Raw genomic sequence first — 17,636 nt, 5'->3', positions numbered from 1 at the left:
TTTAGGGAGCTAATTGGTGTGCCCTAATCTACAACAGGACATAGTAGCTCACTAATTTGGCAATTGTATTGTTTGTAGTGCAGACTGTTGTTTGTTCAGCCCACAATTGAAAAGGATTTACCCCCAGATGCATCAAGAACCCATTTTGCTATTCCTTAATAGCGAAAAATAACGATTCGCTATTAAGGAATAGCAAAATGCAATGCATGAAGAAATCACTAAAAAAATAGCGATTTCTTAAAATTCCTTTATTACGACTTGCAAATTGCGAGTCGCAATTAAGGAGTACCTCCCCATGCATTCCTATGGGCCTAGAGGCCTAGAGGCTCATAGGAATGAATGGGAAGACATTCTCAATTTGCGAATCGCGATTAGCGAATCGCAAATTGAGAATGCGATTTCTAGGGTGCAGGGGTGTCCAAATGACACCTTGTTGCACCCCTGAAATTGATCTGTGCACATATGTTGCGCACACACATGCCCTTAGGGCATGTGTGTGCGCAACATAAAACTTTGAAAAATGCACTTTAGTGCATTTTTCAAAGTATTTGCAAATTACCATGAAGCTCAACTTCATGGTAATTTGCGAGCCCTATTAGCGAAAAAGCTATTTTTAAAACTTTAATGCATTGCATTTAAGGAATCTCAATTTGAGATTCCTTAAATGCAAGTAATCGCAATTTTGCGATTTCTTCATTTGCGATTTTTGCATTTGGGATGATGCACCCCAAATGCAAAAATACTGATCGCAAAGGGGTAGATTCTGAGAATCTGCCCCTTTGTGAGCGGATTTTACCTTCATGAATCTATGCCTATGTTTTTATATATGTGAATTCTGCTGAGTATCGTTATTTTTTTAAGGACATTATATACTGGTCTCCCTGGTGCTAAATCGTTCCATATTGCATGATGAAGGCAAGGTAGTTATGCATGGAACATACTGGGTCATTATGGACAGATGATGGAGGTAGTGTCTGTGGGAATGAAGATCCTAGTTTATAGTCCTTGTTGGTTGTCAAATTGTTAACCTTTGTAGAGCACCCTCAAAAACATGAAAAATAAACTCAGAGAGGGTGCAGAGATTAGAAACGGGCAATGGACTTTCACTTTTAGCTTTATTGTGAATAATTGAGAGAGATTTTAGCATACTTAGTCTAAATAAAGAAATTGCATCTGCTTGCCTTTTTGTTTAATTCACTGTTATTCTGTACACTTTGTTTCACATTGATTGTTATTTTCTTGACAGATGGTGCTAATGTTTCTCTGGATATTTTTCTGTTTCCGACAAAGGATCGACTCTTGCAATCTAGAGAGATTTAAAGACTTGATAGCCTCGAATCATATTTTCTGGATTATTTAAATCTTGGATACTATACATCAGTTTTGAAGACCTCCGTTGCAGCTTTCAGAAGTTAAAATAGGTATGATTGTACTGTCCTTGTACTACTATTATTTCGAAGTACAAATAATGCTATCTATCTATCTATCTATCTATCTATCTATCTATCTATCTATCTATCTATCTATCTATCTATCTATCTATCTATCTATCTGTTGGTCTGTCTGTTTGTGTAGGTGTCTGTCAATCTCTCGGTCCTTGGTTTCCACTTATCAAATATTTATTATTGGATAAACACAATACATCACATTAAGATGTGTATAGCATTGCCACATGCTTAATCGGAGTTGAGGAAGTAAGAGTGTAAATACTAAATGTATAAAATGCCGTTAACTGTTGCTACGTAAAATAATATAGGAAACACCTGTTAATATAATTCGAAGTCAGGAATCTTCGAAGAAGTGCAACAATACATTTTTACGTCGAACTAGACCTATGTATCTAACTAGGTGGACAAAATGAAAGTTTATGGTATTCTCATCGTTTCTGAGCTTGTACATTATGTTTTCTAACTTCACTTGCTATGAAAAGTCCATAGTCCATTTATTTACACTCAGACACAGCATGGTGTGTAGTTTCTGAAAAATAATGCTTTTAGCTATTAGTAAGCTCTTTCTAGTCAGAGATTCAATTGACAAGAGATCATTTACACTTAAGATAGATGGGGTCAGCTGAAGATACATCTATGTCAGACTTAATTCTGTCAAGGTTCTCTCTCCATTACCTTGGAACACAATGACATTCAACAAACATATTCACATGTACAGCTTTAGCGTTATTTTAGCTCCAATAAAAGACCTTAGTTCCTTTGACCAGATGTGACGGGTCATTATTAAACTCGCTCTACTGCCCAGTTTCTTTTTCGGAATCATCTGATTTTATAAGAGTTCAAAAGACAATAGAAAGGGACCATGTATTTTATTTTTTAACAGAAATTTTGATAAAACCTGGATACTCACATTTTTTTTAATGTGTATTATGCTGAGGAAAGCGTACATTTAAAAAGCAATTGCAGATTGTATTTTTAACAAGGCAATATCTTTCTTGTTGTTTCTTGAAATACACTATCTACATTTTATCCTTATTTGAGTTGCATAAAGAAACATGAATTGCTCCAGAGATTCCAACTGAAAGAGTTTCTGTTGAGGTTAAAGAAGGATTTGTATGTCTTTTACTAAATTAACTGCAACTAGAGGTTCTTCAAAAATATTTCATACACTGTGTGAAGAGTAAGCTCTTTCCATTTATACCTACCCCTAATTCATGTTTCCTAGGAAACGACTTAGGAGAATCACTCTATTGGTTGCTGATTGCATCAGTGAGAGACAAGATATTCCTATTGTGGTATATTTTAATGTGAGAAAACAAAATACAATTTTATTATTAGGGATTTTAAAACTTTTTATAGAGCTTTCCGTTTTTTTGCTTGACTCCCAGTTAAAACTTTAATAAAGGTTGTCAAAAAGTTAATGTACCCAACAGTGCATTTAACTGGAGGGTTCTGATAGATACTTTCTATACATATCCTCATATATGGTAAGCAATCATTTTCTGGAGCAAAAGGCGTATCTTGGCAAAGATGCATGGCTTTGGAATCAAACGATGGCTAAAACTTTTATAATTAGTGTGGGTTTACCTGGTTCACTCTTCACAATAAAACTCTATCATACACAAAAAATGCCATTCCAGGTTCACAGAAATACACACACGTTTTAAAACATAGGCAGCGTCAAAGTCATGAGGCATTTGCAAAATGTGGTTTCTCTATTTTAATTCGGATAGGAAACATTTAGCTGAGGCTACAGAAGTAAATCTTGGCTAGATCAACACTGAATTTGACATATAAATAACGTATGTCTGTCTTTACTTGCTTTAAATCAAATAAAGCAAATACAGACAGACATAACTCAGACATACTGCAGTTGTTGAAATATTTGTCACAATGAGGTAAAAAGATGTATGTGTATTTACATGGGGAAATATTGGGTTTATTCAAAATAGGTGTAACATTTGCATGTACAAGAAAGCTCTAATTGGGAGTGTTGTACTCATGTAGAAAAGAGACTGACCTTGCTCATTTTTCGTCTGAAGCTTAGACAGACCTTGCCCATTGTTCTCCTGAAGATTAGACAGTACTCAATGGATCTGATTTTGGAGGGGGGTGGGTAACAAATTCTACAGTTTTGCTGCTTGCACAAAGAATGCGTTTCCAACCATGTTGTTTTTGATGTAAGCTGGAATTTTGAGGCAGGGTACCAGTCTTGAGTGTAGGTTTCTTTTTTGGATGTATTTTGTGATTTTCTTCCTGCTGAAAAGTGATCCTTTTTCATTTATTGCCTTGTGGACGAAACGAAGCAGAAGGTGAGCTGTAATATAGATAATTAGCGTGATCTAGTGTAGATTGGACAAGAGATTATCGCTTGAACCTTGTGCGGGAATCCTTGGTGTGGGAAGATGTGTCGTAGTGTTTTCATGGTAAGAAAACTTGATTAGGGTACCTTATCCACTTGGACTTTTATGGACAGCTTTGAGTCATTGGTAATTCCAAGGTTTCTATCCTCCTTGAATATGTTTTGAGGTGGTTCTATATCGTCAGGCCAGGTGCAGAGAGGATCAAAACATTTCCAGTTGCCTCAGGTGAGTATTTCCGTTTTGGAGTAGCTTAATTTGTGATGGCCCCATGTCATCCTCTAGCCCAGGGGTCTCCAACCTTTTGTGTAGTGTGAGCTACTTCTGGTCAGTGAAAATCATTGTGAGCTACTAAACCCCAAGCAACTCGCGCATTTTTTGAGCGACCTCCCACGCCCAATTTTATTGACGTTAAACCTATTTCTTCAGAGCCCATGGGCCCCATATTGTGGCTTCAACACAATAACACTGAAAGAAACAACTTTTTTTCTCTTTTTACATGTGCACTGCCTTCTGCAGCACAGTGAGACAAAAAGCTAAAGCACAAGCCACAACAGTGACACAACAAAAGCACAAGCCGTGCAAGCGGAGGCTGATGCTTGTCGGAATGGGACAGAAAAGAGGCTCTGGCACCAAATTAAAAGCCGCTCCATAAGCCGGGTCTGATGGCTCACTGCACTAAAGCAGCCACTGCAGGGGCCTGTGCTTGACCTCCTGGTCACAGGTTTAAATCCCAGCAGGTCCATTCATCCTTTCATCCATTTGAGGTTGATATAATGAATAGCCTAGAGTTGGGTAACAATAAACATCTGTTATTCAGCCCCAGGACACCTTCGAGTAATCGTGCGCTTTGCAACTAGACCTGTTATGTTATTAAATATAGGGCAGGCAAACGAAATAGCTAAAAAAAGTGCCCCACATTTGCAAAATAAGTAAAACTTAGACATGTTGTAGGACAGTGTTTTTCAAGGTATGGAAGACTACTTGGCTATTTGTGCTTGCAGCAGGCAATGTTTGGTATTATCAGAAACATTTACAATAAAAAGCAGCCCACCAGCCAATAAAATCGGCACACAAATAGCCAAAAACCCACAGACAAGCATTGGCACAGACTACCAACCAATAAAATTGTCACATAAACAGACCACAAAACAACCATGCATAACATCCTGAACAGTCAAGGCCTCACTGTGGTGAGGCCAGAGCTGGGAAGCCAGAGCTGCCTGTGTCCCTGAAGAGTACACAGAGGCCAGTGAAAAGGCACATTGTGGTCCAGCCCACCTCTGGTTCAGTCAGCACAGGCTCAGAATGGACCAGCTTGAGAGGTAGAAGCTTAAATGGAGCATGGCAGGGGAGGTTGGTGACAACTATTGGATGTTATATTGAAGTGAAGGCAGGAGTCAGAAAGCTAGCATCAGTGTAACAACAACCTTTTTTTGTCAAAAGGCCTCCTGCACCTCTGACTTGTTCCCACACACAGCTGTGTTGCACATGTCCATCAATCGAGCCTCTTTGCTAAGGGCGAACAGGGAGTCTTCAGTCAGAGGGGTCTCGAAATTCAGAGCAGTCTTTCATATCCTCTGAGTAGTTCTCAATGTGGAATCTGGATTGTCGTGGTGAGGAAGTTAAATTTGCTCTGTAACTGGGTGCTGGCTTCTTTGAGCAATACCCTGGCATCAGCATCTTTATTGATGGCAATGTGCACCGATGGTACTGGCTGCGACACAGTTAGTGCCCAGATGTGGTGGCTGTGCAGCGCCTTCAGTCTCGAGATGCGCAGCAGAGATTCCTTCACAGTACTGAAGTCTACTCTGCGCCCCTTGAGTCCCTTCCATCAGTACGAGCAGCTTATCCCTCAGTATGGCTAGTATAGTGTGACCCCCAGGACCAGGATGGAAAAGACGAGTAACGTACAGATGGGATCCACAATTTTATACTCTGGCTTGAAGTAGATGACATAAGAAGCCACCAGTACCCCAACGCTCTGCCCCAGGTCCCCCACAACATGAATCAAGGCAGCTTGCACACTGGTGCTCTACTCCTTCTCGGGGGTGGTCTTGTGCGAATGTTCATGTGATCCTTCCGTAGGGCCATGACTATGACCATGCCCAGTCTGATGCAGGGTAAAACCCACCATTACGATGTTAACTGCTCGTAATGGTGAGGTGATTAGCATAATATTCCCTGCCCACTCTCACCACGTGCTTCCGGTGCCCTCTCCCTGCCCGGCTCCATGCCCATACTATCGCCCCCTGCACCCTGTCCCCTGTTTCTGCTCTCTGTCCTCCCCTGCTCTCACTCTGTGCTTCCGGTACCCCCTTTCTGTCTGGTTCTGTGCCACAGGACCCTGCCTCTGTCCTACTCCCTACTCACTGCATATCCATGGCTAAGGTCCATGCACCTGTCCCTGCCCTGCTCACCACTGTCCTCTATCGCTGCACTCCACCCTGTCCCTTGTTTTGCCCAACATGTCTGCCTTTCTGCCACTGCTCCCTGTCCCAACCCCTGCACTCTGTCCTGGCTCCCGGACACGCTCTCTGTTACTGCACCTTGCCCATGCTCCCTGCCCCTTCTCTAACTCTACACTGCCCTTATCGTGCCCTTGCTCCTGTCCTGAGCCCTGTTCACCGTCTCTGTCTCTCTCCCGGTCTACGCCCTAAGTCTATCGGTGACATCTCGACAATCTTCTTGTCTAACCCTCTGTCTCTCTCCATCCCCACTGTCTCTCCCCAGCCCCTCTCTCTCCTCCTACCCCTACTGTCTCCCCCAGGCCCCCTCTCCGTCCTGCCTCTCACGGTATCTCTGCACCTCCACTGTCTCTCCCGAGCCCCTCTCTTGTCTGCCCCTCACTGTCTCTCTCCGTCCCAACTGTCTCTCCCCAGCCCCTCCCTCTCGCTCTCTCACTCTCTTTCCAGCGCCCCAGTCTCTCCTTAGCACCACTGTCTCCTTTTGCCCCTGTCTGTCCTGCCCCTCACCGTGTCTCTCCAGCGGCCCCTCTCTGTCTCTCTCCGGCTCCTTTGTCCCTTCCCAGCCCCCCTCTCTCTTTCTCCCCATCCCCTCTTCCTCTTTCGTTCCAGCCCCTCTCTTAACACCTCCTTCAATCTCGTAGTCACAAAACCAGAGATTACCAGGTCACCACCCAGATGGCAAGAAATGAGAGCAAAGACCTACTTTGCTCCAGCCTCGCTCTGGTTCCCCCGCCCCTCTCTGGCTCTGTCCTGCCATTGCTGTGGTCGCAGAGCTGATAGTGCCCGAGCCCAGCCTGTACAAAGGGGGAGGAGGGTGTGTGTGGGGGGTGGGGCCGAAGGGGTGCAAAACTCTTGCACCGGCTGCAAAGTCCCCTCCTCCGCTTTAGCTGACCCTCCTCGATGACCTCCGCAGATCGAGCCTCTCGCAACACTGACCCTCCCCTGCCGGGCCCAAGCATATTTCCAACAGCCACACCACTCTGTTTCCCTCGGTGCACCCGGCCCTCGTCACCATTCCACCGCGAGACTGCAGCAAAGGAACGTCATCCTCTTCGGCCTCCCCCACCCCATCTAAGCGCAAGCCAATTGGAGCAGCTGCGAAGGGTGAGGGCAGGCAAACGACACGGAAATAAGCCTATATAGCGCAAAATAAAACTAATGGGCTACTAAATTGAGCAGCACTCGGTGAGCTACTCACAGGGTCTCGGCGAGCTACCGGTAGCTCGTGATCGACCGGTTGGAGACCCCTGCTGTAGCCAATAGCCCAAAGCAACTGAAGATTTGACATTTCCAATTTCCCTGGGTCTTTCAGATTTAAGAAGTATCAGTGTGTCATCTTCGTAGTTATATCAAGTAATTTCTAAAACATTAATCAAAGTTCTAGTAAGGATTTCATGTGGATATTGATAAGAAGTGGTGAGATGATAAAGCCTCAGGGACCTCTGCTTTTGCGTTTTGATGAGAGCGGAGGAGTATGTATCACATTTGTTTTTAGGTTTAGGGAAGACGAGATCCAAGTGAGAGTGGTATACTTTATGCCGGCTTCCTTGAGTCCTAGGATTAGTGTGTCATGAATGACTGTATCAATGGCAGCTGAAAGGTCCAATATGACATAAAGATCCTAAGGCAAGACTCCTTTTTGAGCAGACCACGTTTTCTGCCTGGCCATCTGCAGGTCTACCTTTGATGTAGCTGCAGTATGTCCTTATCTTTACAAGAACTTGTGAAAGTGTAAAGTCTTCCAGACAGTGACATCAATAAGATACCGAAGAGAACACCTAATGCAACATCAGTCTGTGGCAAACGTCTTGTTATCTGTGCTTCAAAACAAACTAACAACAATAACATAAACAACGTAGTCTGAACTGACATATAATTATTTAAACTAATGCATCTAAGACTAGAATATTGATACACACAGGTTATTTTAGAAATTCCTCAAGAGTTTTCCAGCTCAGATAAGATTAGGGATCAACGCTATAAAAGGCTCATCAAGTGGACATTTAGATTCACCCCAGATTATCCCACAAGATACTGCCAGAGGATCCTGCAAGACAACTCCATATTGCCTCAGCATCCCATCCCACGCAGAGAGCTGATATCGAGCCAAGTCCGAAACAATAGGAGTTAAGCCCAGCTGATGATTTACGAGGGAGCGCTCTCTCCCGGCTACTGATAACTATAGCCTTTTGCTGTAAGCAAGTATGCGATGTGCTGATAAAAAATGTACAAATGTAAATTGATACTTGTATAGCGCACTACTCACCGCAAGGGTCTCAAGGCGCTTGTACGAATACCGCTGTGGAACCCATCCTGGCTTTCCCTTTGAGGCGTCCACTCCTGGGTACCCCCAAGGTGGAGGCCAGGCATCCTTAGCATTGTGGGGGGCGTTGTGGAGATTAAGCAAGCTATTGCCCAGAGTTGCAGAGTGGGACTCCATGATTGGAATAGGCACCGGGGGGAGAATTATCAGGTCCGTGGAATTTTGAGCCCAAGACCCGCCAAGGCGGGGAATTGAACCCTGGTCCCGGGCTAGACCTCTGCATCAGGGTCTGCCGCTCTAATCATTGAGCCACACTTCTCCATCACTTCTGATTCCTCCTAAGAAACTCTAGATGCAAGTTAAGCTACTTCATGCTCTCATAGTATAGCGCATAGAGGTACCTTTTTAGGGTTTTAGGTTGCCAGATGATAGTTCCACTATGGTAGAAATATTCATAATTTATTTTCTGTGTCAGCTGTTTCAATAATATTCTGTGTGGTTACTTTACACATGCTAAACCAGTAGGATTAGATTGTTAAAAGAAAACACTTTTACGCATAAAGGTCTTTCTCTTAGTGTATTGCTTGTGTGTGATAGCATGAAGTACGAAATAGATTTTGAATTACCACTATGTCCCTGATACCATTTTAGGGACAGTTAGTAACCCAGAAAGTACAGACGCCACATCAGCTATGCATTGAGTGGGGTTGTGTGGTACTAAAATAACCATTTTTTGACATTCAAGCACTGATGGACTAAACTAGTTCAGTGGAGTTGTAGTTTACACGACAAAGTGAAGTAGCGCGGCAACTCCATTCTGGTATACTCCATTGTTAAAGTCATGCCATATGGAGTTTGGGGCTGATTCAGTGCCTGTTGCTGGATAGAATACTGCTTGGAAATCAGAAAGTAGGGAGTTATCTTCAGTGAATTGTGTCATCTGGGCGAAGGTTGCTTTTTCCATAAGTTTGCCTAGATATGGCCCATTTCCTATAGGTCTGTAATTGCTGGGGTCTTGAGGGTCCAGGTTTTTTTTTAATAATGGGTGTATATATGCTCCTTTTGTAAGTTGTCTTGAAAAAATCCCATTGTTCAGGAGTTGTTGATCAGTGCTCTGACTGGAATGGCTGCTGAAATTATTAGAAGAATTTGGAAGATTTTTGGGGGACACGAATCAGTGGTGCAACCTGCTGGCTTTCTAACTTTGACAAGATCCACAAATTCAGTTGGGGATAGTTCTTTGAAGGAGTGCCAGGATGTGTTAACCTTCCCCTGGAGGTTTTTTTTTTAAAGGATTACTGTTGTTTGTTCTTATGTGTGTGAAGTATGAATTAAACATGTCCATTTCTGTAATCTCACAAGTTGCTAATTTATGACGAAATTCCATAGAAATGAGATAGGTTCCTTCCGTGCATTTCGGATTGCAAAATTCTCTGATTTTTATAAAACTATTTTTTATTGGGGCATTTTGCATTGTGTATTCTGCTTCAGTAGTAATTTTGTTTAATATTTTTTGATTTTTGACTTGTACATTCTGGTTTGTTTGTGTAAGCGTATTTTGTCTTGAGGGTGGTTTGTTTCGAATGAGTTGAATTGAAGGGATGCAATTTGTTGCTTTATCCTTTTTAAATGTTCGTTCATCCAAGAAGCTTTTTGCTTTTATAATGTTTTGATATGTTCCATGAGAATAATGTGTCAAAAGCTTCATGATGTCATCCATAGAGTTTTTGAACTCAGTATTTGTGTCCAGATCTGGGTTTCTAGGCCTTTCAAATTCAGCTTGCTCCAAGATTTGCCAGTAAACTAAGTTTAGCAGAGATGAGTTGTGCTGTCTTGTGTTAGAAGCAGTGCTTAATTTGTAAAAAAAAGAAGTGCAGGTGCTGAAAATTTTGCCAAGGAGGCCACCACTCTCGTCTTCCTCCGGTGAGCTCCACTTTCAACACTCTCACTGCCTCAGTCTCTATCTTCCAACCTTGATCTGTTGTCTGTCTCCAAACTCTTTGCTCTAAGAGTCTATCCTCTCACCTCTCTATTTGTTTTCTATCATCTTTGTCACACCCTGTATTTCTGATCTGCCCTCTATTCATTTTAGCCCTGCCTTTTTTCTCTTCACTTTTATCCATGCTCTGCTATCTCTCCCCTTGAGCTTGGCTCTTTACTATCACTCTCTAGCAGTGATTAGCTGTGTCTCCATTTTATCATTTGTCTGCTTTTTTTCCTCTGTCCTGTCCTCCACATTCTTTCATTCTATCTTCTCTCTTCTTAATGCTCTATTCTTCACATCATGGCTGTTTTCTCTTTGTATCTGATTTGCTCTCCTCCTTCTCTTCTACTTTGCTCCGTTTTATCTCTCTCCTCTCTTGTTGTTTCTTCTCCTCTTTACTCTTGCTGTCTCTCATCTCTATCCTGGCTGCTGCCTGTGACCCCTGTCGTCAGCCTGTACATGTCTCTGCTATTTTGAACTCCGCGTTTTCCTGTTGTCATTCCTAAAAAGGAGGAAGATGACGTGTTTTACTTTCTTACCTACACCGAGTGCAAAAACAAAATGTTCACCAAATGAAAATGCTTTTTTGCATATATTAATCAGTGTTGTATGACTGGGTTTATTGAGGAAGAGGCGGCTGCTTGAGCACAGAAGGTCATGTCACTGCTTGCTGCCTGTAATTAGTAGGTCCAGGGATGGCGACGACATCAGCATCCACTGCTCAGCTTGCTGTGACCATGCCTGCTACAGCACAGGTATTGTCCCCAGAAGTAATGCTGCCAATGCCGGTAAGTATGGCTGTGGTGCCTACTGGACTCACGCATGCTCAGCAATTACCATGCTGCGGTGCAGCGCACGGATTCTACAAGTGACCCCATGGTGCACAAAAGTTGTGTTGGGCCACAGCCGCATCGAGCACATTGAGGATAGCAGCAATGCAGGGCTGCCGTATATGCTACTCTGGCTACGCAACAAGTGGAAAGTCCAAACGTACTTTCATTTATTCTTCCTCAAGAGCCCTCACTCCCAAGTTCCAAATGCGCTCTCGCAGCTTCCTTGCCTCAACTCCGTCTTGAGCCAGCCCCCAACTACAGTTATCCAATGGAAGGTTTAGGCTCAGGCAGTGGCAGGGTGCAGCAGACTAGGGGAATAGAATGCAAGCCACAGTTTGTCGAAGACTTCTTGGATTTGTGATCAACGTGATGACATCATCTCTAACGTGGTGATACACAATCATGCCTGCCTGGACAGGCGTATCCCGGCCTGCCCATGAAGTTTACCAGCCAGTCACCATGCAATGCATGTTATTCTTTTTATTTTGAAATGAACAATGAATATTGAGACCACCACCTGCAGGTTCAGAAATTTTAGCCCCGGCCCTGTGAAAGAAGTGCAGGTGCTGAGCACCTGAAAGCACCTGCTTAAATTAAGCACTGGTTAGAAGGCAACCAGGTGGTGATTTGAAACACGTGACTGGGGAATCCCTATGACATGCAATTATGTCTTGCTTCCCAAAAATGGCATTCAAGATTTGCCCTGGACTGTTTGTGGTTTGAGAATGAGCTGTTTAGGTTGAGCGTGTGTAGACCAGGGATGATCATTCTAGGGAGAGGAATAGGTCGCCAAGAATGCACAGGTTTGAGTACTTGGTGTGCAGGCGTTGAAACTGCATCTAGAACGATGTCTGGGAATTTTCCTTAACTAGGTGGTGATCTGTAAAGAAGGAGGAAGTGACAGGAAATGGTTTGGGGTAAGGTTGCAATTCAGGATGGACTTACTACTTTGGAAGGAAATAGCCTCAGCTTTGGTTAGAGTTATTTCCTTAAATATGATGATTACGCCATTTCCTTTTTTGCCTGTACAATTTTTTGTAAACGTTTGATGGCCTGGTAGATCATCTTCATGCAATTCTGGAGCCATGTCTTTGTCAAGCCAAAATTCAGCTATGAAGAATAACTCAGGTTCTCTGTCTGTCAAATGGTAGAAGATGTGTTGCGTGTTTTTGGACACAGAACAAGCAATATTTAGTAGGCAGTTTAAAGGAGATGTTTTGTGGTGGTGTGATTTTGTGTTGCAGGAGAGTGCGTATGCTCCTTGGAAGTTGTAGGTAATTTGCTATTGGTGATTGTGTTGCTGTAACAGGACATAAATGCACTTCATTTTGGGTGTTATCCTTGTCCATGAGGCATTTTTTAGGGTCTGTGTGTGCAGGTGGTGGGAAGACTGGTTGAAATTCAAAGGATGGGCTGTTGAGTTGTCTTTGAATAGTAGCATTGTTGTGTGGTAGACAAGGGAAAGCGACGTTATGAAAAGTGGTGTAGAGTAGCTTGCTTTCGTGTATGTTGAAGGCTTATTGGTGATAGAGGAGGGCAGAGCATGAGGGTCTGATTTTATGGCTTCGAAATCTGTAAAAGAGTCATGCTGTTGTGTGTTTTTGGATTTTGTGAATAACTGAGATGTTTTATATAGAAATGTTGTGTTGGTGCTTGGCTTTGTTTTGGTGGGTTAGTATTGTCTAATATTGGTATTGTGACGTGAGATTTAGTATTTGAACGTGAAGGATTGGGGTGGTGTGGATGTTGAATGAAAGGAGTGTAGGTTGATTGTTAAAGGATAGTCTCTGGGAGTGGGAAAGGGGATAAACGGGATTGAAAGGTTAGTTGTAGGGTAAGTAGGCGGAATAGATAGGTTTATTGGTGAAGAAGAGTGTTCAAAGAGTATTGTCCCGGGCTTCGGGTGACAAGAAAAGTAGGGTTGTGCCCGGGGAGGGTATGATAGAGAGTTGAGAGGGGTGGCATTGCCAATATTTGGAGTTGGCAAAGGGCAGGGGAAGGTTTTCGTGAGAGAGGGAGAGCATGTGTGATATTTAGGGAATATAGATATTACTATCTGAGGTAGTGTTATGGTGGGGATAGATTGGGGTTTTGTACAAGGTTGTGGTTTGTATACAATTCAAGGGGCTCATGTGTGGCTGTAGGAATAGGAAAGTGTGTGGGACTATTTTATGGTGGTGGATTGTTGATGGTGGAATGCCCTATATTTGCTTGGAGTGGTAGTAGCATAGAGAGAATTTTTATGCATGTTAGTTGTTGTAAATGTCTTCTGTTTGATTGTATAGGAAAGAAAATGGGCAATGTTCTTTGCCCTAGGCTATACTAGGCCCGAACAGTTCCAAACAGGGATGTGGTCCTTATCCTCTCTGTCCTTTGGCTCGAAGTCTGGGATGAGATGCTCTGGGAAGGGGGCTAGTATAGTTTGGTGGTGAGGTCACGTGACCCTCTCTCAGGTTTTTAAGCTCACCTGCATGCCCATCAACCATCAAATTGAAATGAGTGTGCCTGGAAGAGGGGTGTATTCGAATTTCTAATTCACAGGGGAATGAAGGACAAGAGGCGAGAGCAAGACTGGGTCTTGCAGCAGTAAAGATGCTGGTACTGTTGGGCAGAACTGCACAAAATACCCTAACCTTTAAAGTCAGCATAAGCAAAATTGGTCCCCAAAAGCTGATCTAAAGCTTAAATCCCTTCCTTCAGCTTTCTTACGGGACCTTTAATTACATGATCACATGGGGGTAACGAGGGGTTAAGGAGAGCAGAAGACAGAAACAGGCATTTACAATGCAATGGTCTTGTCTTTGTTAAAGTTAGAGCTATTTGCATTGCAAATGTTATTGTTTTCATTTTTTTAATACCAATAAATATATGGTATTGTCATTTACAATGGCAATAGCTTAATCTCTCGCAAATGCAAGACCTATTGCATTTGCACCCACACACACACACACACACACACAGAGCCACACACACACACACAGAGCCACACACACACATAGATGTGGTGGATCTGGTGGATGTGGTGGTGGTGGATGTGGTGGTGGTGGTGAATGGGGTGGTGGATGTGGTGGAAGTGGTGGTGGATGTGGTGGTGGTGGGTGTGGTGGTGGTGGATGTGGTGGTGGATGTGGTGGTGGTGGTGGTGGATGTGTAAGTGGACGTGGTGGTGGATGTGGTGGTGGTGGGGGTGGTGGATGTGGTGGTGGTGGATGTGGTGAAAGATGTGCTGGATGTGGTGGTGGAATGGTGGTGGGTGTTGTGGTGGTGGATGTGGTGGATGTGGTGGTGGATGTGGTGGTGTTGGTGGATGTGGTGGTGTTGGTGGATGTGGTGGTGTTGGTGGATGTGGTGGTGTTGGTGGATGTGGTGGTGGGGGTGGTGGATGTGGTGGTGGATGTGGTGGTGGTGGATGTGGTGGTGGATGTGGTGGTGGTGGTGGATGTGGGGCTGGTGGATAATAATAAATAATAATAATGACATTTATAAAGCGCTTGGTTACACTATACTAGTGTGTCCCCGTGCTGCGGTACATTTAAACATAAAACATCATTATCAGGCCACCCCCAACCAGAGTCCATCCTCAGAAATCTACTCATTTGGGAAAAGAAAAGTTTTCAGCTTTTTACGAAAGGTCACCTCCGACGTCTCCATCCGAAGCCCCCACGGGAGTCTATTCCATTGCTGAGCTGCCACAAAACTGAAGGAGCGCCCGCCCATCCTTACCGTCCTGACTCTAGGAACAGTAAACTGTGCCTTCCCACTAGATCTTAATTGGCGGGAGGGGACATATGGACTCAGAAGGTTATATAGGTATGCAGGCCCTTTCCTTTGTAGAATTCGATGGCACACACAGAGGGCTTTAAACAGGATTCGCTCCTTGATTGGGAGCCAATGAAGGGCGACTAACGCCTTCCTCGAGAACCAGACGGGCTGCTGCATTCTGCTGCGTTCTGAATATACTGAAGCCTCTGTACACAGCTGACATTGGCCCCTAGGTAGAGCACATTTCCGTAGTCCAGCCTTGAAGTTACTAAGGCATGGACATAGGTCTTCCTGGCTCCGGTAGGCAAGATGTCCAAGGTCTTGCGTAAACCACGCAAGATTCCAAAACATGTTCCAGCCACTCGCCTCGTCTGAAGCTCAAACGAGAGCTTGGGGTCAAACCACACCCCTAAGTTCTTAACCTGTTCACTATGAACCGGGTTGAGACCCAAGGTCTGAGGCCACCACGCCGATGTCCACACAGAAGGTGCCTTACCAATAACCATCACTTCTGTCTTACTCCCGTTCAGTTTGAGGCAGTTATCAACCATCCATACCGCCAGTTCTTGCATGCAGGAATTGAAATTGGTGGCTGCCTTCTCATCCGACTGTTAAGGACACCACCAAATGCGTGTCATCAGCATAGGATACAACTTTGACCCCGTACTTTCCAGTAATGTCTGCCACTGGTGCAACATAAAGATTAAACAAGGTCGGGCTGAGGGTGGACAACTGAGGCACCCCCTGATTAAGCTTGATGCACTTAGACCGATACGGTCCCTGTGCCACCCGAAAGCTGCGATCCTGCAGAAAGGATTCCATCCATGCCAATACCTTCCCACCCACTCCTCCCTTCCATACAATATGAAAACAAATGCAGGCCTTACAAACACTAAAGCATCAATAAAACTAAATAATAATGGTGACAAATGCGTCTTCTTGATTTTCACATTCATTATAGGTACCCAGCATTATAAACAACAAAAACATGTCACCCTAGATAATAAGCGAACATAAAACAAACATTTCCACACGTCTTGAAAACGTCACACTTTCTATGAGAGAGATGGCAGAATCTAAGGACAGGCACATAATAGAAATAGCAGAATCGGAAATAGAAGAGCTAAAACAGGAACTGCCTCAGTGTTCAGAACAGTACATATTGTTTCTTTCAGCTTAGCCTGATTTCATTGCTCAGAAAAAAAGAGGTGCCACCAGTTGGCCCTTCAACTGGTGGTACAAGTGCATCAGTTTGTGCTTCAGACAACCAATAAGAAGGCAGCTTCCTCTTCCTCCTTCCCCTGCTGTTTGTGATGGTCCATTCAGCAAGCTGCAGTCAATAGAACAAAGCTTTGCTTATTTGTTGGGTAGTTGTCTGCTTGAGAACATGCAAAGAGATGGTGTGGTGGCAGTATTAGCGTGAGATGAAGAAGAATTGGTGCGGTATTTGTCGCTGGCTGAAGTTGGGTTCATGCTGAAAAGCACTCAGTGCTTTTACATGCTTCCATTGCTCGGGTGCTCTGATTGCTGGGTGTGCACAGCTGGGCCACTGCTATCCTAGATATGCCACATAGAGGAAAAGAGAGCCTACTATTGCAGTGAATCTGACTGTCATGCTAGAGACAGATGAGGAACTGAATGAGGAGGGGGAACTAGCTAATCAGGAGCATATGGTTCATGAGCGATGTCTCCAGAGTTTCTTTGGCACTGATCTTAGGTGACAGTTTAGTACTCTGAGCTTTCTCAACAAAGTGTGCTTCAGTGTCAGGGAATCTTCTCTAAAGTCATCAGCAGTCATGTTGTCCCCTAGAGATGTGTCCATCACAATACTCCGCAACCACTTAAACATAGAAACATTACACATGACACACTCTTCGGACATTATTGTGGTGTTCATATTTTTTTGTTTTTTCAAATTTCCCTTTAGTATGTCAATCTTGAACCAGTATTCAATCTCCAGGGATTGGCAGGCATGCTCTCTCCACCACGTGTTTCGCCTCATGGATAATTTCCACCGACTTCATCAGGGGTAATAAGTCATAATCAAGTTTAGTCCTCAGCAGTAAAACATAGATTTTTGCGAGCACCTATCTCTCAGTACTGAATCCCTTAATGGGGAGAGTGCTCCTTATGGCATCCCGGCATCCAGACGCTGACATACCATGAGGAGCTCTCTCCCCATTGTTTGGAGATACATGAATTGCCGACTGTTGGATTGCAAGATAATGAGGAAATAACACATTCGCTGCTGCACGAATTCCGCCGCAGTGCTGGGACATTCCAATCTCGGGCGTGGCTCGGACGGCCCCTGACCGTCGTGCGCACACGCCTAACCGTGACTCATGACGGCCGTGGGCCGTCAAAAGCACGGAAGAGGTTAAGAGATTAAGTACTGAGATATAGGTGCTTGTGAAAATCTATGTTTTTGGTGGAAATAATCCACGAGACAAACACGTATTGGCTGCATTCTGTTCAGACTGGCTGTGATGTTACCTATTTGAAATTCTGACGTTTGGAA

The 17,636-nt window shown here is 43.9% G+C and overlaps 1 protein-coding gene and 1 pseudogene across 1 annotated transcript in view; one reads left to right on the top strand and one right to left on the bottom strand.

Moving 5' to 3' along the window:
• LOC147725440 (janus kinase and microtubule-interacting protein 1-like) overlaps positions 1–17,636 on the top strand; it is a 1,438,523-nt gene that overhangs the window by 200,123 nt on the left and 1,220,764 nt on the right. The window contains exon 2 of the mRNA XM_086964109.1: positions 1,247–1,421. The gene's annotated coding sequence lies outside the window, so the exon portion shown is untranslated. The remainder of the gene's footprint in view (positions 1–1,246; positions 1,422–17,636) is intronic.
• On the bottom strand, positions 5,345–5,984 carry LOC147725443 (proton-coupled zinc antiporter SLC30A2 pseudogene; annotated as a pseudogene).

The sequence above is a fragment of the Lissotriton vulgaris genome, chromosome 3_2 (assembly GCF_964263255.1).
Source record: "Lissotriton vulgaris chromosome 3_2, aLisVul1.2, whole genome shotgun sequence".
Taxonomy (NCBI): domain Eukaryota; kingdom Metazoa; phylum Chordata; class Amphibia; order Caudata; family Salamandridae; genus Lissotriton; species Lissotriton vulgaris.
Note: the sequence above shows the minus strand (reverse complement) of the source record. Positions and strands in the feature narration are given on the sequence as shown.